The sequence below is a fragment of the Rhinopithecus bieti genome, unplaced genomic scaffold, assembly GCF_001698545.2.
Source record: "Rhinopithecus bieti isolate Rb0 unplaced genomic scaffold, ASM169854v2 scaffold_1295, whole genome shotgun sequence".
NCBI classification, from domain to species: domain Eukaryota; kingdom Metazoa; phylum Chordata; class Mammalia; order Primates; family Cercopithecidae; genus Rhinopithecus; species Rhinopithecus bieti.
Genome location: NW_016803880.1, coordinates 929,435 through 957,110, shown reverse-complemented (window position 1 = coordinate 957,110; position 27,676 = coordinate 929,435).

Here is a 27,676-nt window from a genome sequence, read left to right as displayed (position 1 = left end):
ACTTTCAAAATTTATTCCAAGAAATTTTAAGAAGAAGACAAAAGTCTTCTTCTTAAAGTCTCTTTTCTTGTTGTAGAGATTCTAAACTCCTTTGGGAGGCTGAGGCGGGTGGATCACCTGAGGTCAGGAGTTCGAGACTAGCCTGACCAATATGGTGAAACCCTATCTCTACTAAAATACAAAAAAATTAGCCAGGCCTGGTGGTGGGAGCCTGTAATCTCAGTTACTTGGGAGGCTGAGGCAGGAGAATCGCTTGAACCCAGGAGGTGGGGGTTGCCATGAGCTGTGATTGCGCCATTGCACTCCAGCCTGGGCAACAAGAGAGAAGCTCTGTCTCAAAAAAACAAAACAAAACAAAACAAAAAAAACAAACAAAAAAAAGATTCTAAACTCACCAAGGCATTATCTTGAGGGCTGCTCTCGTAAGACAGAATAATGCCCCGGGACACCTGTAAAGTGTGCAGGTGAATGTGTTTGTGTTCAAAGTGTTTTGGGGGAACAGAGCCTAGAATGGGGAAGTCTGGGAATAATAGAATCCAACTACCATGGCCGTTTGTTATTTCACTGTTGAGAAACCTTCTACCTGTAATAAGACAGTTATTAAAATTTTAATTAGAACTTTTCTGTGCACCTGAGGGCCAGGTCACCGAGTCTGCAGCTCAAGTATGTAGTTCCCATATAAATGACTTTAATTAAAAATAATAATGATAGTGCTATTTTCAATTTCTGAAATCTTGATTGTGTTTTCATTTCTACGATCTCATTTTGATATTCATCCTCTTAACAAGCCCGTGAAGCAAATAGGCAAGAATTACTATCTTCAGCAGCCACAATCCATTCAATTTGTAAAAATTTTCCCTTGGTGATCTATTTCATAGTGTATCATGAATTCCATCTCCTGTTTTCCATGCCTGCCTAGAAATATCAAGAATACATGTAAACTACACATCTTTTTAATAACACTGTATTATATTTGAAAGTGCAATTAACACAAAAGAATATACTTTACATTCGTCAAGTATAGCTAGAGGTCTCTCTTGGCAGACTGGGGGGCAAATGATGTGCTCTGGGGTTGCCTGTCATTCACCTATGAAACTTAAGGGGCCTTCTTGAGATCTGACTCAAGGTGACGTTTTGTCCCCGTCCACATAAAAAGATGCTAAAATTGCTTTTGCTAAAGGAGAAAAGAGTAATCTCACATAGGGCACCTAATTATATCAATATGATGACTGTGGACTGTATATGCACCCTGAGAATTCCTAGGGAGGCCACGTATACAAACCCACTCATCACTACGCAGGAGACGTCAGGGTGTGAACTGCTTTAAGGAGCAATCTTCCTGTTATTGTAGCCTACTCTGAATGTGCCCCCTTAGGTTCTCTCCCAAGTACACTCTGAACATCTGATCATGGACACATCCCCCCTGCCTTGGACACCATGTGTTCTGCTTTCTGGATGCAGGAAGTAAACCATCTCTGAGTACCTGCTGTGTCTCTGGCACTGCCAATTAGTGTCCTGGGTGCTTGTGCTGTGATGGAAGAGGGATGTAGAAGCCACGGATAGGGCCTGTATCAGTGGCTGCTCAGTCACCATCTGTTGATTCCTGATACCTGAGCAACAGTCCCTTGCTGGCCCATCTAGAGGTCTAGGAGTCCTTCATGTGTTTCCTTTAACTCCAAGCCCTTCTCTCTTTATCCTTTTCCTGGGCTGTACAGAGACTCATTACCCTTTTATCCTCTACAGTCCTTTCTGTTTACTTAGTTCTACAACCGCCTCATCTCACTGTGTTCTTGTAGCATAACTCTGGGGCTCTTCCCCTTTTAGTTAAGAAAGAAGCAAGATCTGGAGAGAATAACATGCTAAATTATGGAACTGGGACTTTACACAGGTCTGTCTAAGGTCAAAATGGATGCTTTTAACCATAGCCCCCCAAAGAGGCAATCTTTTAAGAAGATTGCCTCTTATGTATGGCAAGGGGGAGAGAGGTATAGATAAGGGAGGAACATGGTGGAGAGACAGAACATTATTATTTTGTTTTGTTTTGTTTTTTTTTGGTTGGAAGGAATTCAAATGTTTTTGTTCCAGAGAGTGACCTGAGAACAGAGGCCTGCTGTCAACTAGAATGCTGAGTGAGGAAGTCTGGAAAGACCTAATAATCCTTATCTTGGGTAGTTAGACATAAACTATAGGAACTGTGGGTTCTGCAATTCTCAACTTATGGATGACTTGCTTTGCTTGTTGGTGGGCAGGGGAGAGTGCATTGAGTTGCAAAGTGAGTGGTAAAGTACATTAATTTTAAGTCTATTCACATGTTGTCTAACTAGTGTCTACAAGTTTAACAGGAAGAACCCTAAGAAATGTAGTGTTTCAGTTTAAGGAGTGTCAACAAAATGGTCTTCAAGGAAAAGAAACCAGACGAACCCAGGACTGTGCTCAGCTAGGACTCAGTTGTTTGTGCCCAGAGGGGTGAGGAAGCACCTTTTACTCCAGTTTCTATTTGCCTGAGTTGTAATTTTTTTTGGCAGAAATAGATAGAAGGACATATTGGGGCTTCACGAGTAGGATGACAGCTATATTTTTATGAAGTTTTATTAAAATTAGCGTCAACATTTCAATAGCTCTAAGTTCCCACCTGGTTGATGGCGGCACTAAAGGGAGCCCCTCAAAGCTTCCTCTGCTATTCCAGGCATTCCAGAGTGGCCCTGCAGGACAGCAAGGAGGAAATCTGCTCCTGGACTATGATTTCAACCTCACCTGCTCTCCACTGCCTGTACTGAAGAAGGCATCATGATGAGATATTGCTTTCACACCGTCTGGGAGAATAGGACTGCCACATACTACCACAGGCCTGATGGCTTAAAACAACAGAAGTGCATTCCCTCATGGTTCTGGAGGCCAGAAGTCCTAAAACAAGGTGTCTGCAGGGCCACACTCCCTCTGAGGGCTCTAGGGGAGAATCTTTCCTTGCCCCCTTCAGCTTCTGATGGCTCCTGGTGTTTCTTGCTTGTGGTAGCATCACTCCAATGTCTGTCTTCATCTTCATATGGCCTTCTTCCTTCCTGTGTCTAAAATCTCCTTATCCTTTCTCTTGTAAGGACATCAGTCATTGGATTTAGGGTGTAACTGAAATCCAGGATAATCTCATTCTAAGATCCTTAACTATATCTCTGAAGACCTACAAAAGACCTGCTTTCATACGATGACACTCATGTGTATTGGAGTTTAGAAACAGGACATATCCTTAAAAAAATTTTTTTTTGAGACGGAGTCTCGCTCTGTCGCCCAGGCTGGAGTGCAGTGGTGCGGTCTCGGCTCACTGCAGGCTCCGCCTCCCGGGTTCACGCCATTCTCCTGCCTCAGCCTCCCGAGTAGCTGGGACTTATTAATTTTTAATTTTTGCGTATACTTAATATGTATATATATTTATGGGGTATATGAGATATTTTGATACAGGTATGCAATGTATAACAATCACATCCAGGTAAATAAGGTATCCATTGTCTCAAGCATTTGTCCTTTCTTGTTACAGACAATCCAATTATACTTAGTTATTTTCAAATGTACATTGTTGACTGTAGTCACCCTGTGGTACTATCAAATACTAGATCTTATTTGTTCTATCTAATTATATTTTTATACCCATTAACCATCCCCACACCTTACACTAGCTACCCTTGTCAGTCTCTGGTAACCATCATTCTACTCTCTATCTGTATGAGCTCAATTTTTAAAAAACTTTTAGCTGCCACAAATAAGTGAGAACATTCAACGTTTGCCTTTCTACGCCTGGCTTATTTCATTTAACATAATGACCTCCAGTTCCATCTATGTTGTTACAAGTGATAGGATCTCATTTTTTTTATGGCTGAATAGTACCCTATTGGGTATATGCACTGCATTTTCTTTATCCATTTGTCTGTTGATGAACACTTACATTGCTTTGGGTATGTCTTTAGAGAAGACACGATTCATCCCATTGTAGGGACAAAGGCAACTGGAGAAAAGAGAAAGAAGAGAATAAGTAAGGGTATGCAAGGGGCGGGGGCACTTGTGTCCTGCCCTCTTTCTAGAGTATGTCAGAGCCAATTCTCAACCCTAGTAAGGGAGTAGGTTAAGTGAGAAGCCGAAGGACTTGTGAATCCAGGCATGAGCAGAGCAACTTCAGGGCTTAAGTGGAAAAGGTGACCGAGACCATGACCCTAGTATTATTGAGGCGACTTGTGACCTTGGGGTGGCTACCAAGTGACACCCAGAGTTGTAGTGGAGAGATCCACGACCCCTATTCTCTCAGAGGGTCCGAAAGCCACAGAGCAATATCTCATCAAGGTGCCTTCTTTGGTACAGGCGGTGGGCAGCAGGTGAGGTTGAAATCCAGGAGCAGATTTGCTCCCTGCTGTCCTGCAGGGCCACCCTGGAAGGCCTGGAATTGCAGAGGAGGCTCTGAGAGGCTCCCTTTAGCACTGCCATCAAGCAGGTGGGAACTTAGAGCTATTGAAATTGAGATACTAATTTTAATAAAACCATATCTGTTCTCCTACACTGCAGAAGCCTGGGAAGATCTGCTTGTAAAGGTACAAGAAAGATGAAAAGCACATCTGCACCATGTGCGCAGAAGCATGCACTGGGCTGCTCTGGTTGTGACCTTGAAGCTTCATTTTGCCTCATTTGGAAAATAAGGAGGAAACAGCCTCTGAAGCCGGTGGTGAGAGTTGGGCTAAACATAATCGTCAGGAGCCCTGGGAGAATGTGGATGGTGGGGGAATCTGAGGAATTGATTGGAGGAAGAGAAAAAAATAGTAAAAAAAAAAAAAAAAAGAAAAAAAAAAAAAAGAAAAGTAGAAAATAATTTTAGAAATAACAGTATTCCGTGGTCCTTTCTAATGTACTACTGAGCAAAAATTCCTGCAAACTAATACGCTAATGAATTGACTGGGGCACAGGGAGCACATTGCAAAGGAAACACTGGGGTCTGTGTTCCTTGGGCTGGTACCAATCAGGAAAAAATGAAGAAAGAGCCCCAGTGGCTAACCAGCTTGGTCTATGGGGGTCTTTCCTTAAGGGCTGCCATGGATGGGCGATGACTGAGGGAAAACCTTTCTGAACTGGGGACACATTCCCCCGGAGTTGCTCAGTACTCTCCCTGAAGGCTCGTCTCCTCCAACCCCACCCTATCTGCACCCTTAGGTGTATTCTTTATTCTTTTTTTCAAGCAGGAAAGAGACACATAAACAATTGACTCGTTAAGCTGGAAAAACAGGAAACACCGGCGTTCTCTCTCTCTGTCTTTCTCTCTCTTTTTTAATGCTTTCACTTTTAGAAGAGATAAGCAAAGGATCCGTGGGCCCAAAGAGAGGGTGCTAGCGGGGTTCAGAAAAATGTTTTCCCGTGGGGAGGAGTGGAATTGGCTTGGTTCCTTGTCAACGACCTCCTGTCCATACCTGAGGCAAAAAAGTCAGCACACACCCATGGCTGATGTGGGGAGCCACAGGGCCCCTGGAGGGAGATTCCGGCTCAGGGTTACTGTTTCTGCTTCTCTCCTGTGGCAGCTGGGAATTCAGGAATTGCTTTTTAAATGATGAAGGATGTTGTTAGGTTCAAGAAAACGTCTCTGGGAATACATGAGCCCATTTACCGGAGGCCCTGCAGGGGGCAGCAGAGAGCAGGCCGCAAGCAGGGCAGACTGGGCAGCTGACGCCATGGCATCCCCTATCCCTCTTCCAGATGGTGGGAGCCTGGGCGCTCTTCAAAGAAAACAATTAAGAGCACAGAACGGGAGTCACTACAGCGGACTAGATAAGTTTGCATAGACCTGTGACCCCTCTGTCCAAACTTTGTAGCTGCCTCTGCTGTTTTCTGGAAGCTCTGAGAAGGTGGTGCCTACAGTTCAGAACTCCAAAAGCACCCAACACATTGTCATCACAATAATTTATAACCAGGATGCCTCCTGCACCTGAGAGTGAGCTGCCTTAGTCCTCAGGTTTATGTCTGTAGCCCCAAACACAATTCCAGGCACAAAAGAAGTGCTCAATAAATACTTGTGAATGAAAAAATTGGCAGCCCATTTTAGGTTCTACAGTCTCTCTCCAGCATTCATGATCAGAAGTCCGTTCAAATGTCCAGAGTATGACATGGGTAAGTTGGATGGAAGGAATAAAAATGATCAACCCAGATAGCCTGAGAAAAAGTAGAGTCAGACCTGAGTATTTTAGTGCCCCTTTCACAGCAAGGGAGCTGGGCAGAGTTTATCATATTCTGGCTCTTAATGTACTACCAAGCAAAGAAGACTTTAGTAGGGTAAATGGGGAGAGGTTACAGTAATAATAATTCATATAATTGGTAAAATTCTTCCCATTTTACATAGGAGGCATGTGATACATCCTTGTGATAAAGGGTCAGCCACAAAGCCACCAATCCCATCTTTCCTTATGGAGAGGAGCCGAAGGTGCTGTCGTGGTGAATGGAATGATATTGACCCATTATAGATTTTACCATATGAAGAGAGATCACAGGCAAAGATAATGAAAGACTTGTGGCAAGAAGCCACAAAACATCTACTGGGTTCACTTCTCAGGTCACTCTATGCAGACTGACAGTCATGCAGGGAAGAGAATGGAATAGGTTGCTTAAAATGTTCTGTGTGTCCAGGATAACCTTTGCTTGGCATCCTATCTTTGCCACGTTATCAATTTTTAATTTTCATTTTATTATCAGTATTTCTCCTATGAAAACACATTCTTTGGCTCTTCATTATGCATAAAAAAGGTGGCTTTTAGGTTTTTTTATTTTTTTATTTTTATGGTTGAGACAGAGACTTGCTCTGTCGCCCAGGCCGGGGTGCAATGGCACGATCTTGGCTCACTGCAACCTCTGCCTCCTGAGTTCAAGCAATTCTCCTTCCTCAGCCTCCTGAGTAGCTGGGATTACAGGTGCGTAGCTAATTTTTGTATTTTTAGTAGAAATGGGGTTTCACCTTGTTGACCAGGCTGGTCTCGATCTCCTAACCTTGTGATCCGCCCACCTCAGCCTCCCAAAGTGCTGGGATTGGCTCTAAGTTTTAAACTTTTCTTATTTCCCCATCTCTCTCTGAAAAGATCCTACTGACAGAAATATTTTCGGTCACACTTGTCATTTGTGGCCTCCTTCACCCCCTCGCACATATCTGCCTCATTAGTTCACATTTCTTTCGAGGACTCAGCTTGAGATGATCTTTTCCTTCCTCGCCTAGCACCCATTCATTTCTCCCTGATGACTATTATTATTTGTTTAACCTAGAGTCATATTTTTAGGTACATTTTGCAAGGAAGATGCTATAATGTATAAAAACATGTAATGCCATATTCAAAAGTCACAGATAAATAACTCTTTAGGTGATGGGTGAAACTGGAGATGCTTTTGACTTAATGTTCTCAGAGTAGAAAAATAAATGGGAATGTCATACTATGCATTTTTATTAAGCAAATGATGAAAGCAAAATGAAACATAATATCCTTAAGAACATTTCCAACAACGCTGAAAGGCAGAAACTTGGGCATTTCCCAAGCTATTGATGTATCTTGCCTTTGGGCTCTGTTCATTAGCCATTTGTAATGTCTATTTATATAGATCTTTTATTTTATTTTGATTTGTAATTTAACAACCAGAACCACTGAAGATTATGTTCTCTACAACACCAACTGGGTTTCCTTTCCACTAAAAGGGCGTAGTGTTCTGAGAGATCAGGCATCTAGCATGAAAATGTTCTTTCTTTCTTAGTGGAAACTGTCTAAATTTGAAAGTAAATTTTTTAAAGTAGCAATTTGTTGTAGCAGGGGCAATGGCTCATAATCACTTACTGAAGATTAGGAGTAGGAGAAATGTGAGGTGGTCTTTTCTGAAGAGTCCAGAAGATGATAAACCTTCCCAAAGCTGCTCTGTCCCTTTCATGTTCAAGGGAAGAAGGCAATTTTTTTAGTGGGTAAGAACCGTAAAGAATCATAATAGTGGCTGGGCGTGGTGGCTCATGCCTGTAATCCCAGCACTTTGAGAGGCCTAGGTGGGTGGATCACCTGAAGTCAGGAGTTCAAGACCAGCTTGGCCAACACGGTGAAACCCCGTCTCTACTAAAAATACAAAAAAATACACAAATGAGCTGGGCATGGTGGTGTGTACCTGTAGTCCCAGCTACTCAGGAGGTTGAGGCGGGAGAATCACTTGAACCCGGCAGGCGGAGCTTGCAGTGAGCTAAGATTGTACCACTGCACTCCAGCCTGGGCAACAGAGTGAGCCTCTATCTCAAAAAAAAGAATCATAATAGTGCCACTCTCAAGTCCAAGGTATGTCCCACACTGCCTCTGCGGGACTTTTTCAGCAATTATCTCTCATTTTCTGCTTCTCAATGAAGAAACGGAGAAGTGAAGAGACTGAGAACTACTTTTCTCTATAATTGGTAGGGCTGTCCTCTTCAGTGACAAGTCAATACTGACAATATTTTATGTGTGACACAGAATTATGGGACCAGAGAATAAAATAAGTAATACATAGCTCAAAGGCAGAATAACACTTCACTCATCCCAGACAAAAAAACTGCATCTTACATTCAAAGACTGAGAAAAACTCCATAGTAGGGTGCCTGGGGAAGAAGAAATAACATTTTCAAATATATAGACAGAGAATTGCCTTTTTAGGGTGGAAGTTACTGGTAATTTAAGTTCCTGTAGAAAACAGCCTACAATCTTTCTAAACTGAATGTCTTCTTTAAAGGGGTCGTTTAAGCTCTGTAAATGGAAGACTAGTAGTTATCTATGATTCTTAGGAGAAAACCTTGACATTTCCGTCTGTTGCCATCTGGATTCTGCTGTTTGCTCATGTAAATTGAGTATTTTTTATCTGGTCTATGTTGTAAAGGTGACTTTTAGAAGTTGTCTCAGCCGGGCGTGGTGGCTCAAGCCTATAATCCCAGCACTTTGGAAGGCTGAGGCGGGCGGATCACGAGGTCAGGAGACCGAGACCCCGGTGAAACCCCGTCTCTACTAAAAATACAAAAAAGTTAGCCGGGCGTGGTGGCGGGCGCCTGTAGTCCCAGCTACTCGGGAGGCTGAGGCAGGAGAATGGTGTGAACCCGGGAGGCGGAGCTTGCAGTGAGCTGAGATAGCGCCACTGCACTCCAGCCTGGGTGACAGAGCGAGACTCCGTCTCAAAAAAAAAAAAAAAAAAGTTGTCTCTCCTCCCTCCTTTAACTTATTTTACTTATTGCCTCCTACATGGGACCATGAATGGTTGAAAAATCTACACTGTTTTTTTGGTTTTGTTTTTTGAGCAGCTCAAAAAATTAAGTTGTGAACTGAAAATAAAGAAAGCTGTTGCATGAATGGTTGAATGTAGGGGCTGGAATTGAGTCATTTCCTACAAGGGAGTGAATACCCTGGGGGTTCCTGAGGCTGCCTTTTAAATCTTTTCTTGTTCTTCTGGAGAGTTAAGAGAGAAAACTGTGTCCAGGCTTGAAGAATATTAGTGGGGAAGATTTGGTTCTGGGCTCAAGGTATGGTGATGCTAGAAGCTGGTATGACCGACCACCAGAGTAAAAAATATTGACTCTGAAGTGTACAGAGTCTGGGTAATACTAGAAGTATGTGGGTTGTGTGTGTGTGTGTGTGTGTGTGTGTGTGTGTGTGTTTGGAGGGGAGAGTTATGGGTCAAAATCAGCAGGCATTAATAGGGATTTGGGAAACTGGCATTTCCTGACAAAATTAACCCCAAAAGACCTGCTGGATTAGGTCAGCCAATGTGAGTGCTCCTTGGAAATATCGGGAGTAGCAACTTTGCAAATTTCATTGAATGGTAACTCAGGATCAAAACTCACTGATATCTGAGGCTGTGTCTATAACCAGATTATATGACTGTACACACAGAAGAGTAGGAATTAAACAAATTATAGATGCTTAGGGCTACAGAAGAAAACTGTAATGAGACTGAGAATGATGGACTCTCAATCTACAATTTGTGGCCCTAAATCCCTGGCAGGTAGAGTGTACTTGGCAAAATATTTGAGGTGTGACAAGTTTTGTTTGTTTATTTTTTCTCAATTTATTTCATCTTTTACCTTCCGCTGCCTGTAATTCAATCAGATCGTTGGCTCTGGGCTTATTACCTAAGGGGAGAGACGAAGGGGTAAGTGTTTCAAAAGTGTAATGCCTTAGGGAAATTCAGAGGATTTGAGGCAAAGACAAAATGTTATGAAAAATATCAGTTAGCTTTTCTGTAGGACCAACTGCTCCAAAATGGAGTGACTAACACAAACATTATTTACTGTTGCCTGAGTTCCCCTGATCTGAGACAGCCTTAGCTGACTGTGGCTGAGCTAGCTCGTGGGTCTTCATTACAGTGCACGGCCTCCCTCCTATGCCTAGGGATTGTCTGGGAGTTGGCTGGGGCCATGAGGAAACGTGGTCCTGTACCTCCATCATCCAGTGAGCTAACCTTGGCTTCTTCACATGGTGGCTGGAGGATTTTGAGAGTGGGCAGAGGTGCAACGCTCCCTCAGACCTGCATCCCAACAGGCACTGCATCCATTCTGCCACTTTCTATTGACCAAAGAAAGTTGCAAGAGCACCCCAGATTCGAGTGTAGAAAAAACTTTCGCTTTGATGGGAGGAGCTATGAAGACACATTGCAAATGGGCAGGAAGGGGTGAGGAATTGCAGCTCTCTTTGCAATTTGTCACACATATCACAAAGGAATGGGGAACATGGACACTGACAGCAGGATGGCAGCCTTCTCTATAGCCACTCACATGACAAAATATTGGCCTTAACGTTCCCATTCTGGGAAAATGAAGAACCCAGATGATTAATAATGATGGTAGTGATTAGAACAATGGTTTTGGGACACAGTCCGCAGTAGGAAATCTGCAAAACTCTACATTGATTTGTGGGGCCAGATAGAGAAAGGCGCCCTGAGGAGGCAGAAGCTCCCAGAGAGAGAATGGCTGTAATGTAAGGCCAGACAGGTAGCCCACAGATAGATAACAGAAATTCCTAGTTACCAGCCAGCCACAGCAAACAGTGGAATGAGTTCTGTGCCTTCAGGTATGGCAGGGAACCAGCAGAGAGCCTGAGTCACTAAGCCTGAATGAATGAAGCCCTGTGGATGAACGTGGTAGCCATCTTGAAGGCTCTTGGGTGGATTGCACTAGAGACACAAAGACTTCCCTTGCCCTTGTCACCCCAACACTTCAGCACCAAGTAAGCCCCCCTCCCAACATAAACATAGCAACAGGTATGGAAGGTAAGGGAGAAGAGATACCCTGAGGTTATGTTTTTGAAATCCCAGGAGAATACAATCTCAAAAAGAAAAAAAAAAGAAAAACCGCACAAAACAAAACAAAAACAACCAGCTGGGCGTGGTGGTTCACTCCTGTAATCCCAGCACTTTGGGAAGCTGAGGAGGGCAGATCACTTGAGGTGAGGAGTTCGAGACCAGCCTCACCAACATGGTGAAAACCTGTCTCTATTACTACCAAAAAAAAAAAAAAAAAAGTTAGCTAGCATGGTGGTGCGTGCCTGTAATCCCAGCTACTCAAAAGGCTGAGGTGGGAGAATCACTTGAACCTGGGAGGCAGAGGTTACAGTGAGCTGAGATTGTGCCACTACACTACAGCCTGGGCAACAAGAGTGAAACTTTGTCTCAAAACAAACAAACAACAAAAGCAAAACAAAACAACCAAAATAAGATGAAGTCTAGAAAAAGTTTTAAAGGGTGTGTGTTTTTTTCAGTGGTTGAATTTGGTGGCTGTGATTCAGTTCCTCTCCTGTAGAGGAGGTAAGAGAACATGTATGCAACTTCCCAAGAGTTTTTAATGACTCTCTTATTTTTATTAAGGTATTAGGACAGGCCACTATGTGGAAAGCCCCTTATCTGGGCCTCTAGAGCAGAAGGAGTGAACAGCCTGATGTGACCAGGTTCCTTGGGCATAAGAATAACTTCAGGACCCCAAGTCTGATTATTCGTGCATAGATCAGTATATTGTGACCAGTCTTGTACAAGGCTGTTCATCTTGTGGTAGAAATAATAAAGTATCCAGCACGGAGAGTGTTCTCGATATTGTTACTCCAGCCTTGGGAAGAGGTCTTCCACGCATGGCTGAGGCCAATTACACCTGGGTGAAAGTGACAGGTACAAAATGAAAGTGAGGAGGGTTGTGACAAAGTGTCTCAGAAGTGCAGTGTTTGAAGCCGTTCACTCTCAAGGTGAACAATGCTTCTGACACTGAGGCCAAGTATTTACAGAATGTTGAACTACTGCTGGGAATGTTGGGAATTTCTTGCTATTTTTCACGAGTGGGAGCCCAAGTGTCTGTGTTTATGTTCAAGCTAAAGACGTTGCTGAAGAATTTCAGGGAAAATGGAGTGGGAGATCAAGGAAACATTGATCAGCCTCTCCCAGAAAGTGAAAGCAGGGGATGTACTAAAAGAGATGCTCTGATGGACCCCACATTTCCTAGGTTCTTCCAGTTGTTGATCTGGCAAAGGGAGGTGGTAGCTTGAATTAATGAGAAGGGGTTACTGGGATGAAAGCAAGGTCTTTTTTCCTTACTGTAACTATAGAGTTTAGTAAAAAAAAAAAAAAAAAAAATGGAAGTCTTAACACAGCCCTACAGGCATTAATGAAAGAGCCACACCCTTGGGCAAAGGGGCAGAGTTGGAAAAAGGCTAAAAGAAGAATTCTTAGAGCTGAGGGGCCAATGAGCACATGGGAAGGGGTTGTAGACACCTAGAAAAATCAGCTTTAGTGTTTCATTCTGCAGTGGTGAATTACTTAATCTCTTTAAGTCTCACTTTCATTGTCAACAAAATGGGAGTAAATAGTAGTGCCGGCTTCCCAGAATCTTGGTTTCATAAAACCCTTAACAGTGTGCTAAGCACTTAGGAAATGGTATCTCTTGTTATTACTTGCCGCACTGACTGATATCAGAAAATCATGAAGGAGTTGGGAATTCAAGATATCTTTCCTCTCTCCTCATCTTTGCCTCAGTTGAAAAGTCTCAACCCAGTTTAAGGATTTAGCCTCTAAGACTGATGAGTCATGCTGTAGCAAAAGTGAAGAGATGTGATTGGCGTTCACTGGTGCTAGCCAGAGAATTCGGTTCCCCATGATAAAAATGGAATGGATTGGGCTGGCCTCGTCAGATTAGAGAAATCTGCCCTGCTTTTCTACCTTCTAGAGCTGCATTCTTTTTTTTCGTAAATTAACTATTTTTTAATATTCTTTAAAAAATATTTTAAGTTTAGGGGTACATGTGCAGGATGTGCAGGTTCGTTACATAGGTAAACGTGTGCCATGGTGTCTTGCTGCACAGATCACCCCATCACCTAGGTATTAAGCCCAGCACCCATTAGCTATTCTTCCTGATGCTCTCCCTCCCTCATCCTCCCTCCCCCAACAGGCCCAGGTGTGTGTTGTTCTCCACCTTGTGTCCATCTGTCCTCATCATTCTAGAGCTGCATTCATTGCGTTGCTTGGCTCGTGATCCATTCTTTCAGCTTCAAAGCCAGCAGTGAAGTGTCTTGCTTCAGTTATCACATTGCCTTCTTCTGTTGTAGTTCTGTCTCTCTCTGCCGCTTTTTTGTAAAGATGCTTGTGATTACGTTTAGAACCCACCCAAGTAATCCAGGATAATCTCCTCTTTCTCAAGTTATGTCCCCTTAATCAGATCTGGAAAGTCCCTTCTGTCTATAATGTGACATTCACATGATCTGGTCATGAAGACATGGATCTCTTTGAGGGCCATTAATCAGCCTCCCATCAGCCATATAGTAAGTGGCAATGTTCACATCAGACTGAGGCCGACTGGCTTCTGCCTCCCTTTGTTGGAGTTTGCTGACATGCACTCAAACCAGGAGGCATGCACCGAGGAGGCTGCATCAAGGAGCATCAATTTCAGTCTCCTTAAAAGGCCTGACAAGCCCTGTAGGCAGCATCAGGGCAAATTAGTGGGGAGTCCTCCTCATCTTTGTCCTGCATCCAGAACCCTGCTCAGAAGTCAGACTACTCGGGAGGCTGAGGCAGGAGAATGGTGTAAACCTGGGAGGCGGAGCTTGCAGTGAGCTGAGATCCGGCCACTGCACTCCAGCCTGGGCGACAGAGCGAGACTCCGTCTCAAAAAAAAAAATAAATAAATAAATAAATAAAATAAAAATAAAAAAATAAAGAAGTCAGAGGCAGCAGAAAGTCTCATGCTTAATGTTTGGAACCAAATTTATTTGGCTCTTCTAGGTAATGAGACCTTATTTTATGCTCTAAGCTGCAGAGGCAGTAAGTTACAGTAATGCAAAGAAAATGGATGGCAACCTTCTTTCATCCCCAGGTGTCACTTTCTTTCTATCAGTGTGGACATTCTTCTTTTGATGTATCTTAAATTCGTACTGACTTAAGTCTCATTTTCCTGGCTTCTTTTGTTGGGAAGATGGAAAGCAATCACTTTCCACTATCTGAATGATAGCATTTATTATTTCAGAGACTAGTGACATTTGAGCCAATTTTGTCTTATTGCACAGGAAGTAAAAAGGAGCCAATGTGTGGGATAGACACTGATTTATTTGCTGTTGTGTCTCAACATATACAATAAGAATTACCTTTGTTTTCTGCCAGCAACTCTTCGTAAGTTATGCAAGGACACTCACAGACTGTACCATTTAGAGCAGACTTCCGCAAACTTCTGTAGAGTGACATGGTAAATATTTTAGGCTTTGCAGGCTATACAAGCTGCACTGCAACTACTCAACCCTGCTGTCATATCACATGGACACATATGAATGATATGCAAAGACATTGGTGTGGCTATGCTCCAGTGAAACTATTTATGGGCACTGAATCTCATATAGTTTGCATGCGTCTCGAGATATACTTTTGATATTTTCAACCACTTAAAAATGTTTAAATGTGAAATGTATAAATCATTCTTAGCAAACACTGGTAGTGGGCTGTAGTCTGCTGCCCTCTGACCTGGTAATCTTCAAATTTTGTAACTTATTCCTGGATGATGTCTTGAGGGCAAAGTGAGGTAGGCTGGCATGACATTATCCTGTTTGGAGGGCCAGGTGTATGTAATGTCTTGCCCCAATCTTGTCTCATCATCTAGCTTCAAATCCATCAGTGACTCTAAGATAAACTGCTGAGATTCAGTTTTAAAATAGCTCCTCTTCCATCTAGTTTGCTCTCAGCCTCTGGATCCTGGTTAGACTCTTTAACATCCACCTGCTCCCAGACTCCTCCCTCTTGTTCCTCCCTTTATTTTCACCCAACTCTATTATTTGTGTACATTTCTGCCTCCTCCATGTTCCCTGCCAGAATGTAAATTCCTTGAAGAATGACAGCAAATACTTATTAATCTTTGCTGTTGTAGTGCACTTATATCAGAATGGTGGCCAGAGCTCCATAAGTGTTTTTTTTTAACCTATAAATTCTTCTCCAAAATGACAGTTGAAATTGGGTGCCATCTAAAAAACATAGAGGTAGTATGTTGTTTTTCCATATGTCATGCACTTTTGACCCAATTAATGCTAAAAAGCAATTGTATGAATGTCTGCATTCAAAGATACTACTCTTGGGAAGTGGGTCTTCTTTCTCTCAGCACTGAATCTTCCATCACCCTGGCTCTAAGCTGTGCTAATTTGAAAATAAGGGAGAACAAAGCAGCTTGGTCTGGAGACGAATCAGAGTGTACAAGAATGCACAATCAAATGGCAAAGAAAAGGTGGACATGCTTAGGCTGATTCATACCCTGGTAAATTAGTGGCACAGTTACCTCCTCATTATGAATATCTACTTCCAAAGAAGCTACTCTTGTTGATAAGAGAATCTCAGCCCACTGAGAAGGAAAAGGAAACGAAGTCTCAGAACACTTCAAATAACTTTTCTATTATTTGGAAAATATTTTCTTGAGATGCTGAGTTCTAGCATCAGCAAAGAAATAATTTATTCAGAAGTGTGGAAGGATTTAGAATTTCTGCAGTGCTCCCTTTCATTCTGTTTAAGACGTGGGCCGAGGAATTCCTGTCTACAGGTTGTCATGGGGTGGTTAACGGAATGTAAGAGCGGTTGCTACAGTATTGAGGGACGTGGACGTCATCAAAGTTTGGTTTGGATGGATATGACAACAGGACGTGTGCACAAAACATTGTATCGATGTTATGCCAAAGATATCAATGAACAATTTAAAAATTCTGCTTCTGTGCTAAGGGCAGTCACCCTGCCGTGTGAACAGTAGTGCATGAGAGCTAGGAAATTAAAAGGCTTAACCGCATGCCCCAAACCATCCAAGCTACTTTATTGTTCAAGTGAAGTGAAATACAAACACAAATAGCCAGGAGGGTGAAATTTAAATTAAACTTCAAAATCGTTTTGTGTTTTAACCATCGACTGCGTTCTTTGTGCGGCAAATAAGGCCACATTTATTGGAAACCCAGAAAAATAATTCTCTTGGCTCCGTAGTCTCCCTTTACATACTCTGCACCTGTTCACTTTGAATGAAAGTTTGACTAGGTTTCCAGGAGTGCGATGTAACTACCTCGGAGGAGTTTCTAAGCCATGATGACCACGGCTAATGCCCTTCTCCAAGATGATGATCTGGATTTCAGCAGGATTTCAGGCCAAGATTGTTGTGCCTTTCATTGTTAGGTGGCTGCGTTTGGAAATGCTTTGCAAGAGAGACATCTGCGAGGGATTCCTAATGATTCACCACGTTCTGGCTTTGTGAGTTGGATACGCATTTCTGTAGACTGGTTTTTCCTTGGCACAGTTGTGCTACTGCTCTCCAGTCAGGAGCTGGATGTGAATGAGCAGGATGTTTCTCCAAACAATTGAGCTTTTATTCTTTGAATCACACACCACCTGCAGAAATTGTCCCTTATGGAAAGAGGTTGGAACCCACGCTGGAGCTAGGCAACAGGCTCAGTGGATTGGCAATTCCATGTTTTTTTTTTTCTGAGGCCAATAATTTTCTGCTGCCTGAGACTTTTGGGTTCATTTATAAAAGAAGATTTGATTTCTAAAAGTCTGCTATTAATGTGGCAGGCTAAATGAAAAAGTGTTGAATGGAGTAAGTTAAAAATTAATTTTGGGCGGCCCGCTCAGGTCCCCTCCACGCTGTGCAAGCTTTGTTCTTTCACTCTTCACAATAAATCTTGCCACTGCTCCAAAAAAAAAAAAAAAAGTCAATTTCTCATGAGAGGAAGCCAGGTGCGGTGGCTCACGCCTATCCCAGCACTTTGGGTGGCTGAAGTGGGCAGATCACCTGAGGTCAGGAGTTCAAGACCAGCCTGGCCCACACGGTGAAATCCCATCTCTACCGAAAATACAAAAATTGGCTGGGTGTGGTGGCATGTGCCTGTAGTCCCAGCTACATGAGAGGCTGAGGCAGGAGAATCTCTTGAACTCAGGAGGCGGAGGTTGCAGTGAGCCAAGATCGTGGCACTGTACTTCAGCCTGGGCAACAGAGTGAGACACTGTCTCAATTAAAAAAAAATTTTTTTTCATGAGAGAAAATAACAAGGTTATAAATGTCATGGCCTGTGCCATGTAGAAAGAGGTATATTTTTCGAAGACATCTATCAAGTTTGCTATATAGATATTGTTTCTTTAAGAGGATTTAAGAAGGGTGTTCATACAAGCTTGTATATACAGGGTTTGAAGTAGGAGGGAAAAAAACAGAAAAAAAGAAGAAAGAGAGTCTAATGAGTAGGTTTTAGGAACAGATGCAATTCCTCCAGGCAAATCTGGTGAAAGGAACCAACATGACTTCAGGCCCTCCTGGGGGGTTCTGGGGTCCTCTGGTCACCTCCTTCACAGCAGGCAGCAGCTCTAAGTCGCTCAAAAAAGCTTTTCCCTAAGGCCAAGAGAAATTTTTATGTTTGAGCCTAGACTTTATATTTTTTGCCTTGATTAAAGAATTCTCTGTGTTTATTTCTTTTTACTTGAAGGTGCTTTCTCTTTGGGTTGAGGCAAAAGAAAATAATTCTTATTAGTAGTCAGGAGAGACAGGAAGACCTTTTTCTGTTACTTTGTGGGTGAGTCTTGGTCACCATCTGTGGTGGTTTAAAAAATCCATCCATAAATGCTTTGATAGTTCTCCCATCATGAAGTGGAGTCTATGAACCAATCCCCTGAACATGGGCAGCCTTCGTGATTGCTTGATGAATAGAATGAAGCAGAGTTATGCTGCGTGTCTGACTTCTAGGCCTTGGCTAGATGACGCCACAAGGCTGCAGTGGTTTCCTTTGTGACTCTAGTTCTGGGAGTCTTCAGCCACCATATTTGTAGTCTGGCCACTCTTAGATAATGTGGAAAGAATTAACCCCACAGGGGTAGTTGTTCAAACTCTTCACATTTCAAAGAAGGTTTGGCCCCTGTTCAACCCCTGGAGTGTTTTCGTTTACCTGAAACTTTGGGCCACGCCAGATAGTTAGTAATAACGTGAATAATGGTAGCAGACCTTGGGCTGTGGTATCAGCTTGACCTCTGGAGGGGCTGAAGGGCTGAGGCCAGCCATGTGGGAGGTCAGCCATGCCAGTGTAATCCTCAATGAAAACACCTGGCCAAACCTTGGCCACCAAAGTTTAAGTGAGCTTCCCTTGTTGGCAATACTTTGTGAATATTGCCACACATCATTGCTGGAAAAATTACGTGCTATCTCGATGACTCCACTGGGAGAGGGCAACTAGAACCTGTCTCTTGGTGCCTCCTAGACTCTTCCCTAACCACTTTTTTCTATTGTTGATTTTAATCTGTATCTTTTTGCTGTCAAATACCATCACTGTGCATATAACAGCTCTGGTGAATTCTGTGAGTTATTGTAGCAGAGTATTGAACATGAAAATGGGTTTGGGGATTATTGAACACACACACACACACACACACAGAGAGAGAAAGAAAAAGTGAGAGCGAGAGAGAGAGAAAGAGAGAAAGAGTCCTTTCACACGAAGGATGCCCAGATGCTCCTATCCCAGCTGTTTGATTCTTCCCAGTACTGGTTTTAGGCATGTGTGAAGAAGATTTCAATATGAGGTCAGCCCCAGCCACTGTTTGATTTAAACCACATGATAGACCCTGAGTGAGAATTGCCTAGCTGAGTCCAGTCAATTCCCAGATTTGTAAACAAAATAGATGATTGTTATTATTTTTGGCCCTTGTTTTGGTGTAATTATTGTTACCCAGCAATAGATAACCAGAATAGGTTTTGGTACCGCGAATGGAATGCTACAATAGCATCTGTGAAGAGGCTAACAGCAGAAGTTTGACGGCCCTCAAAGAGACTTTCAGTAATGGATTAAAGGACATTGACAAAAATGTTGCTGGAAGCTGGAAGGAAGGAGACTCTTTTTACATAGCGCTGAAAAGTTTGGAAACACTTTTGCCTAATGAATCCAATGAATTGGTAGATTTGGCCAAGTAGATTTTCAGTTGGAATATTAAAAGTGCCAGCTTGTTTCTTTTGGCTGTGTATAATAAATTGAGGATAAAAAGAAATGGGTTACAATTGCACAATTGGAAAATTCTGTCCCCTGACACATGCACAATAAGGGGAACAAAGCTGTATAGAGTCTAAGGGTCCGCATACACATTAGGAGGACAGGGTGGAACTACCAATTGTAAAAAATTAAAGGATAAATAAAAGAGGTGGGGCTTACAGATTTGAAAATAAAGTTGGTTTTTATCCTCTCCAGATGGCAAAGGATTCTAAAATTAAGACGCAGCTTCAGACCAAAGATTATTTCCAGGGTGGGATTTTAAATTCCTTCTAACGTAATGCATCAGAGAATCTCTCAGACATACAAAAGACTTCTAAGGTCTTAAGGCAGTGCCTATTAGATATTTTCTAATCAAAAACAGAGCTTATAAAAAATCTTAAGGATGTTTCGCTCAAAGTCCTACAGCTAACCTGAGGTCTAAAGGGGCTCATTTTGAGATTTATGTTCGTGGCTTTTGTCTAATGGTATGAGTGGTAACACAATCATAGGCTACCCAGAGAATTTAAAGAGAGTTTTAATGGTAGAAACATCAGCAGCTTGGACTAAAAGTGGCAGAAGCAGTACAAAATATAGAAAGGGCTTTACACTCCCCAATTATTGTGAACAGAAAGCAGACTGAGGAATCTCCTCAATTGGACATGCCAATACTTTCTTAAGGGAAAGGATAGGTGAACCAGAAGTGAGAACCAAGAACAAAAAAGGCACAGCAAAGAGCAGTGAGAATCAGCTCAAGGCAATAAACTGAATTCTAACCAGTAAATTGGCAATGCAAGCCCAGCTAGATTTCAGAATTGCTATGGATCAGTGTTTGCTGTGCGTATCCCATTTTCCCTCTTTTGAACGTGTCTGTTGGAATATCCTATGCATATATCACCATTGTATGTTGAATATGGGATGAAGGGGTTGAGAATTTGTCTCTTTAGTTCACAGATATTAATACTGAGAGAAACTATACTCAATGTGCTGTTTTTGAGGAAATACACGCAAGGAGACTCACTTATCCCTGGACTTGACTAAAATGATGGGATCTTGAACCTTGAGCTTGAGCTGAATGCCGTAATAAGTGAGACTCTGGAGAATATCTTAGAGATCTTAAAAGGACATGAGTGTATTTTTCACATGGGAAGAATAAAAATCAACTTGTTTATTTTAGCTGTGTATAAGATAAAGATAAAGTTATAAGTGATGTTTATTTTCTATCAAAATTCAGAAGACAAAAGATTCAGGCTTATGAATTTAAAAATAAACCTGTTTCTTATCCTTTCCAGATGGCAAATAATTCTAACATTAAATCCAACCTCAGGGCCCCTGCTTGGTGCTCAGACATTTCAAATTGGAAGTGTAGGGCAGTTATTGTTCTGTAGAAGCGAACTTTAGCCACTGAGGGGAGAAAACCAATAGATAAATTCTTCTCTTTTTTCGGCTAAGAAAAAAATAATCCTGAGATGCAGATGCAGTGTTTATTATGGCTTTCAGCCACAATCCCAACAAGGTGTGCAATCAGTCACATTTAGTGACATCAGGTCAGTCACGCATCTCCTACTCCTTTCTTACTTGCTTTGCTCTCCTTCTCCCTCACTCTTCACTCCCATTCCTCGAGCTTGGATACCTTTATAGCACATATACCCTCTACTTCAAGCTTTATTTCCTGATGGTCAAGGCTAAGAAAGGGGCCATTTGTAGAGACTGGGGATATCTAGCAGTGGAGGGAGAATATATATCTCCCCAGAAGTCCACCACACACATGCTTTGAACTATAAAAACTTGTGGAAATACATTGTGTATTTCTAGACAGATATTGGCTAGTTAGTTCTTGGGAAATAATTGCTTGTATCTGCCAGAGTTTTGGAGACGTAGACATTGACCTCTAAATCATTCTGGAGAAGTGTAAAGGTCAGAGGCTTGGTGGGGCTACAGAGATATGTATAGTGGAGAAAAGAGTCCACATTTTCCCACTGTTTAACTTGTAGACCAGGTTCTTTGGGAAGCACACTATAAAATGAAGAGTAGTGGGCAGTATTAGGAAGCATTCTTGGTATCAACTCTTGTAGAAGGGAAGAGAAGAAGGGAGAATTGGCCAGAGAGAGAAAGTAACTGTGATACAGTCTGAGTGAAGTCCTCAACTGATGCCATCAGGAACTCTGAAACTGAAATGGCCCTTCAGAGTTGTCCCAAGTTGGGCCAAAGGAGCTGGTCTTTTGTAATCACTTTGGCTGGTCATTGGAGGCAGGTTGCCCAGGGTGACCTGATGCAAGGAATCTGTCCTCACTTAAGGCAGTTTTTGAGGAATTCCTGAGAGGTGAGTGCCAGCATTAGTCCCACCATCTGGGGAAATAAATCATTCAGTCTTGAAAGGAGGGTGTAGGTGACACATTGCAGCATCCACTACAGATGCACTGGATGGTAGCTGGGCCAGGAGAAGCTTCTTCCAAGTAGAGACAACCCCAGGTGACAAACCTTCCTGGATGTGCCTTGGAGTAGGGTCTAAAAAGGAGTCAAAAGCAGTTAGCCAGAGAAGATATCTCCCAAATCAGAGCACAGCAGAGTACAGAAACTTCCTACAGTGGGAACTCTGAAGAATTCATTAAAATTTCCTGCTGGAGAAAGTCAGCCTTTGGGCATCAGCTTATAAGTGAGCACCCACACCTGATAAAAGCAGCGCCTGTGAAGACAGACCTTTGTTTCCTTAGCTGTCTTCTGCTGCCTCTCCCTTCTACATCTTATTTGAGGTCTCCAGAAGTAACACAGTGATGGGGAAGGAGCAGGAGAGCAAAGTAGGGTCATGGGAAAGGACTGTTGCAGTGCAGAATTTGCAACCCAAGCTGGGGAAGGGGAAAAGTTCTAACTGAATATGAGGCAAATGTCACTTTAAATTGGACTGGATGCAAAAAGGAATGTTCAAATACCCAGAAATCCCCTGAACAACTCTGAGACCTGCCTAAGTTATCATGCAATGATGGAAAATGGGGACTGATTAGCACTTTTCCATTTAGCGGTAAGAAAGAATAGTTAGTTTCTGCTTTTACCCTGTTGAATACAGTATAATCAAAAGGAGATTCTACTTATGTTACTGAGCTAAATCTTCACAAAACTCTATGGATTAGTTGTAATTATTCTCATGTTAGAGATGAACGAACAGATTTGGGGAGCCTCTGAAATGGGCTTCGCTCTTTATGTGTGTTCCTTCAAAAAGTGATCCCAGCTCTAAGAGTTGGATTTTAGAGAAGCAAAGTAAACCTTGGAGGGTTCAAGTGACTTGCTCGTGTCCTGTAACTAGTAAATGGGAGAGTGAGAATTCCAACTCCAAAGACTTTGCTTTTGCCTCTATTGTTGGCTTCTTCTGACCTACAGGATGTGGTGGTTAGACATCACCTCTGAAATTATTTGTTGTGAACATTTCCCTGGGAACTGACTTAAGTTCAATGATACATTTTGCAGATGAGGGAAGTAAAGCTTGAAAAGATGAGGTGCCAGTTTCAAAGCCATAGTAGTTCCTATCTCCTCATAGGACCATATTTAAGCCTGTCCAGCAAGTTCTGTAAAACACTGTTTTGACGGAGCATTTATGAGGTTTGTAATTTCATGTGATGCTGTGTTCAAGTAATTTGGCCAATAATGAAGTCAAATATATTTTCAAATTTCAGGTTTTTGGTGAAGTCTTTTTGTTTGTTTGTTTGGAGACAGGGTGTTACTCTGTTGCCCATTCTCGCCATTCTGGAGTGCAGTGGCGTGATCACGGCTCACTACAGCCTTGACCTCCGGGCCTCAATTCATACCCCCAAGTAGCTGGGACTACACTAATTTTTATGTTTTTTGTAAAGATGGGGTTTCACCATGTTGCCCGGGCTGGTCTCAAACTCCTGGACTCAAGCAGTTCACCTGCCTTAGCCTCCCAAAGTGCTGGGATTACAGGCATACACCACCACACCTAGCCTCAGTGAAGTTTTGAGACCAATATTTCTCCTGATTTTGTGGCTTTGTGTTATCAGTGAGTGTAATGGTGACATGCCTTAACTTTATATCTGGCCCTGATGGTCAGTGATGTTAGTCATTGGTTCATCTATCCATTCAGTTCTCATGCATTTATTTACTCATTTGAGTTTGCTGCAAAGTACACTGCAAAAGATTTTTTAAAAGGTATGAAAGACTGCACGTGGCTCATTCTGGACACTGGGCCATGCCTTTCCTCTCTGTTCCTCTGTCTGCTGCTGACCGGCGAAACGGGTTATCCCACAAGAGGACAATTGTGATGTTTCTGAAAGTTCTTGAAGGGCAGATGTGGCTCCACAAGGGACAATCGTATTTTACTGAAGAGGTTTAAAACGACTTTGGCTGGTAACTACTTTCATTCCTCAGAGATGGGAGGTTTGCTGTTGGAGGGATAAATTGCACAGGGAGACATTCTGGAGGCTGAGGATTTTCCTCAACTCCTCTTTTCCCTTTCTATGTAATATAAAGCCTCCCATATAAATTAGAAATCTAATCAGAATTGTATGCTCCGCTCAACAGGGATGGGCTTAATTGGGAAATTCGCTTAATCAGGACATCTCCCAGGGAACGGATTTCAGCCCAATGATACATAATGGCTATGATTGCAGTTTTAAAGGGGGTGGTAATTCTCCTTAATTGAGACACTTTTAGGTAATTTAACGCTGCTTGGGACTAGGTGTTTGTGAATGTGTATGCTTCTGGCCTCTCTGATTTGTTTTGTATTCTACGGTATGGAGTGCAGGATCAATTCACACAACTGCATAAGTTAGTTCAGCGGTGCCCCGGTACCTATTTTCATTCACAAGACAAGAGTCTTAGGCCCCTTGGCAAATAACTACCATGCTCCTTGCCAGCAGTTTGGAACTGATATGTCAGCCCATTTCAAGGTGTGATTGTGGGCTGGTTAGCATTTTCTTTGTAACAGTTTCAGGGGAATTTCTTCAGGCAGCAGAAGCGACCTCCTTCTGGCTCTTTGACTCCACCTGAGCTCCTGAGTGGTCTTCCTGCTGGCACCTTACACAAAATCCTTTACATTGACCTAAACTCGGTTGGCTTGAGCAGCATTTGAGAAGAATCAATTGCGGGGCAACGGTAAATGCATCAAATTCTTTTTTTGAGACCTACGCCTGAATTAGAGACGAAAAGTTAGAGTGATGGTTGTTGGTGTCAACATGTTTGCGCATTTCTTTAGCCCCTTTCATCCTTTTAGGAACTGGGTGTGCAACTGATCATAGTCCTCACTTCGTATTACACCATCACTATTGATCTATGCATGCCACTTTCTAAATTGATTCAGTCATACAATCACACACTATGATTTCCTTTTATCCCAAACTCGCCATCACTCTTCTCTTCTTTCTCCCTCTGTAGGCCAACATTATACCATGTTTAATGTGTAACCTTTTCTTGTGTGCCTTCCTGAAAAATGTGTATGGTTTTATGTGATGGTAAATTAACAAACAAGGTAGTTTTTTTTCATATAAAATAATCTCAGATGTGGCCTGATGATTCCATCATGTCATTAGGAACTCATCATCGGGATGTACGCTACTGTCTCTAGTCTTGGTTTCCATTCTCAGAGTCCAAGAGAGCAGCCCAAACCCCAGTCTTCGCATTTGCATTCCAAATTGCATGAAGGAGAAAGAGGAAAGTACAGGGTGGTATGCATATATTTTAAAATTGATATACATAGTATTGTTCCTCACTTTTTTCCACTAAGCGCTATATATTTAAAATACCCACAATTTTATATATATATATAATGAAATTTATACACATAAAATAAAATTTATGTATATATATAAAAGTTATTACCTTTAATTGCTTCATAATACTTCATGGTGTATTATCCACCGTATTGTATCTCTTTTATTAGCTAAGGTATGACTAAATACATTGCTAAACCTTTTGAATTTCAGGGACTTATCAAACCATCTAATCAGTTAATAAAGTTGAAACAAAATTAATGATTCAGAACATGGAGTCCCTATAATTTAGGACCCAGGCTCCTTCCATCTTGTGGTACTGCAGTCTCATCACGTGCATCCCAAGGCTGCTCCAGGACTTATTGCCATTTAAGCCATTGGGCAGGAGGAAAGAGCAGGGACATTTGCACTGGAGAGGGTTCTTTTTGGCAAAGCCTGTAAATAGTCTACTGCATTCCAGTCAAACATTCTTTTTTTGTTGTTGGAATGTAGTCATGGATTTATACCTATTCTCAAGAGGATGCTAAGAAATATGCTTTTTCTGCATATCCTGGAGGAAGAGGAAAAAGGCTTGGTGAGAAGCCAGTGGTTTCTTCCATATGTATGTCCTGTGTCAGAAATCGATAGCCAGATTGCCTCTAGTTCTCTCCATCAAAAATAATGCTGCAGGGAACATCCCGTTTTGTACACTCTGTAGATCTGTGTGACAGTGTCCTTAGTTTCTACACCCAGGGTGGAATTGCTGCGCCATAGGACATGCACAGACTAATTTACACTCAACGGTGCTAGTTGTACTCTGGATTGGCAACACTGTCTGTACTTACCACCAATGTATGAGGATGCTTCTATCCTCATATCTTTGTCTACATTTCAAGCTTCGGCTTTCTTTTTCTGGAAGACTAAGGTGTGTAAAGAAATATATCATTGCCGTTGTAATTTACATTTTTTCCAATCGCTACTGATTTTGAACATCTTTTCATATGCTCTTATAAACCTTTGGGTTTTCACTTCTGCAAATTGCCTAGCAATGTTCTTTGCTCACTTTTTCATTGTAGTTCTTGTCCTTTCCTTGATATGAAGAATATTGGTGAAATTGAATGGATCTATTTATGCTCATTCTAAATGCTTATTAAAAACCTCTTCTGGCCCTATGAGTCACGCCTTTGACATGGAGAGTCTACTTTATTTTTTTCTTTGAGACAGAGTCTCGCTGTGTCACCCAGGCTGGAGTGCTATGGCGTGATCTTGGATCACTGCAACCTCCGCCTCCCAGGTACAAGTAATTCTCCTGCCTCAGCCTCCAAAGTAGCTGGGACTACAGGCACCCGCCACCACACCCGGCTAATTTTTTATTTTTTATTTTTTTTTTGTATTTTTAGTAGAGATGAGGTTTCACTGTGTTGGCCAGGCTGGTCTTGAACTCCTGACCTCGTGATCGCCTGCCTCGGCCTCCCAAAGTGTTGGGATTATAGGTGTGAGCCACCATGCCCAGCTCTGTTTGTTTGTTTACAGAGAGGATCTCATTATATTGCCCAGACTGGCCTCAAACTCTTGGGCTCAGGTGAGAATCTGTTCTTGGAGTGTTGTTGAGTAGGGAGTGAATTTTATTTTCTCCATATAAAAAATAATTCTTGACCACATCATCTATTTTGTTTTAAGTATTTTAAAAAATTAACATATAAAGTAGCATTTATCATATACAAAATCTATGTTTTCAAGCATATATACATTGTGGAATGCCCAAGTTTAGCTAATTAACGTATGCATTACCTCAGAAAGTTATCATTTTTGTGGTTAGAACATTTATGACTACATCATCTATTGAACAATCTGCCCTGTATTCACTAACTTATGGTTCTAGCCTTTTCATATATTAACTTCCCACATATTTGTGCATCTGTCTCTGAGCTCTATTCTGTCCTATTGGCCAATTTGTCTTTTTTTTTTTTTTTTTGCCAATACTATTCTGATTTACCTTTCTGTGACTCTGAGGTATGTCCATATCAGGTACATTAGGTTTCCTCTTTCCTCTTCTTCTGAAAGGTTGGTTCTATGGTTTGAATACGGTTGTTCCCACCAAAATTCACATTGAGGCTTCATCCTCAATGCAGCAGTGTTGGGAAGTGCGGCCCCGTGTGAGGTGTTTGAGTAATGGGGGTGGAACCCTCATGAATAGACTATTGTCATCTTTCAGGAGTGAATGACTTCTTGTTCTTGCAGAAATGAATTAGTTCCACAAGAATGGATTGTTATAAACAAGGCCACTCCTTGTGTTTGGTGTCTTTGCACATGCCTGCTCACCTTTCCGCTTGACTCATTCAGTGAAAGGCCTTCACCAGAAGCTGATACTGGATGCCAGTGCCATGCCCTTGGGCCTTCCAGCCACCAGAATCATGAGCCAAATAAACCTTTTTTTTTTTTTTTTTTGAATTTAAATAAATTACCTGGCCTCAGGTATTCTGTTACAGCAACACTAAA